This window comes from Chlorocebus sabaeus, chromosome 20 (genome assembly GCF_047675955.1).
Source record: "Chlorocebus sabaeus isolate Y175 chromosome 20, mChlSab1.0.hap1, whole genome shotgun sequence".
Taxonomy (NCBI): domain Eukaryota; kingdom Metazoa; phylum Chordata; class Mammalia; order Primates; family Cercopithecidae; genus Chlorocebus; species Chlorocebus sabaeus.
Window position 1 is genome coordinate 44,984,232 of NC_132923.1, and position 2,370 is coordinate 44,986,601.

The window sequence follows — 2,370 nt, forward strand, 5'->3', positions numbered from 1 at the left end:
TAGAAAATCCAGTTGGATCCTCCACCAGTTAGATGGTGCTGCTTCTCCAGTTACTTCTAAATTTGGTCCCCTCAAAGCCACATTTCCTACTCAATCGCCATATCCAGGAATTACAGAGAGCCACCTTCATTTTCCCACAGTCTGAAGCATTTTTTTAAAGACTCAGGGTAAATAGTGGAGAGGATTTTAAACTATCTTGAAGCCCCTTGTGATTTCACGCTGTATTTTTTTTTTTGGCGGACGGGGGGGAATCTTTTTTATTTTTATACACATGACAAGATTTTACATCAAGAATAGTCAGTTAAATAGTACAAATTTACATACATGAGGAATGTTAAAAAAATTCAACTAAAAAACCTACTTCTTTCTGTGATCCCTAATCCCACATTTTAGGGGCATCCAAAACAGGTCTCTCCCAAAAGAAATGACTTAAATTTCACATTCCCTCTCCACAAAGGATCCAAACAGTGAAAGTATAATATACAATTCATCTTTTTCAGCTGTAGATTCCTTTGCTGTTTCTTGTTCTTCTTCATGTGTTCCTACATCCATTTCTTTGTCTTCATCTTGCTTTGTGTCTTCCATTGTGTCTTCAGGTTCTTCTTTGGGTTCTTCTTCCAACTTTGCATCAGGGTCAATGTTCAAACTTAGGGAAGCATTCTTTCTATTCTATCTCCATATGCTTTAGTGTCTGGTAAAAGATATCCTGACCGAAGCATTGCTGTTTCACACAAAACCACAGCAAGATCCAAGACTATTTTATCATCTTCACCTTTCCTTAATTCATCAAAGCATGTCTCTGATCAGCGGGTGTCTAGGATTAATTTCAAATGTTTTCTTCTGACTCGCATAGTAATTTGTAGAGCTGTCCTTGCTCGTTTGATATGCTTATGCTTTCATGATTCTGTCCATGTTGCCAGACAGTCCGTACTGACTGGCCACCAAAGCACACAGAGATTCTGTCAGGTGCTGAGACGCCACAGCCTTCTCAATTTTGTCCTTAAGGGCTTTATCTTTCATCCAATTGAGCAGAGTCTCAAATTCTTTCTCAACTGCTTCACAACTCTCCTAGTTTTCTCACTTTCATCAAACTTCACTCTTTCCTTGACAACATTCTGGAACCTCTTCCCATCAAATTTGGGAAGGGTCTGACTGCAGTATTCATCCACAGGTTCTGTGAGGTAAATAACTTCATAGCCCTTTTTCAGAAGTCGCTAAACAAATAGAGAAGATTCAGCCTCTTTTCTGCTGGACCCAGCCATGAAGTAGATTTTGTCTTGTTTTCTCTTCATTCTTTCCACATACTGGTCTAGGGTAGTAATGTCAGTTGGATGATGAGAACACTGGAACATAAGAAGTTTAGCAAGACATGTTTGATTCGAGTGGTCTTCAGTCACACCAAGCTTGATGTTGGTACCAAATTCTTTCCAAAAAGAATCATTGTATTTCTCATCAGCAATCTTCTTGATCATGTCCAGAGTTTTACAAACAAGCTTCTTCCTAATCACCTTAAGCAGTTTATGTTGTTGAAGAGTCTCAAGAGAAACATTCAAGGGGAGATCATCTGAGTCCACCACACCCTTGACAAAATTAAGGTACTTAGACATCATATCACAGAAGTTATCTGTGATGAATACACAGTGCACATAGAGCTTAATGTAATCACTCTTTTTAGATCCATATTCGTCAAATAGACCACGTGGAGCAGATGTGGGTACAAATAAAACTGACTTGAAGGTAACTTCCCCTTCAGCGGTAAAGTGAATATAAGCCATGGGGTCATCACTTTTCTTTGAAAACGATTTGTAAAAAGCTTTGTATTCATCTTCTATTTTTTTTTTTTTTACTTCTTTTGATGGTTTCTGCCGTATTGGTGTGATATCATTCATAAGTTCCCAGTCCTAGACAGTTTTTTCAACTTTTTAAATCTTTGGTTTCTTTTCTTCTTTTTCTTCCTCTGTTGCAGCTTCATCATCAGATTCTTCTTTGTCTTCTTTTGCTACTTCTTCTTCCTCCATGTGCTCATCAACAGTTTCAGCCTTGCTCCAGCCGCACGGTCTGCCCAACTCAGGCTGTAATTTTAATTTCCCCATTAGCACCTTGCAAATCTCCATTCCAGATAACACAGTATTCGGCTGCATTTTGCCATTTACGTGACACAAGTTATAGCCAAAAAAGGTTAGTGTAGTGTTGTATCCCTATTAAGGAGTAAGAACTAAATGTGGAGATCAAGCTGCAGAATTTTGTAGGAGGAGGGGTAGAAAGGGTAGAGCAACCATTTCAATGTTGGCCTCAGCGCCTCTTTGCTTTGAAATCCTGGATCCTCATAAAGTTTCTGACCACAGAAGAGACTGAAAATACCCTGATTGG

The 2,370-nt window shown here is 38.9% G+C and overlaps 1 pseudogene; it reads right to left on the bottom strand.

The window, feature by feature from the left end:
• Positions 1-261: 261 nt before the first annotated feature.
• On the bottom strand, positions 262-2,023 carry LOC103224446 (endoplasmin-like; annotated as a pseudogene).
• Positions 2,024-2,370: the final 347 nt, after the last annotated feature.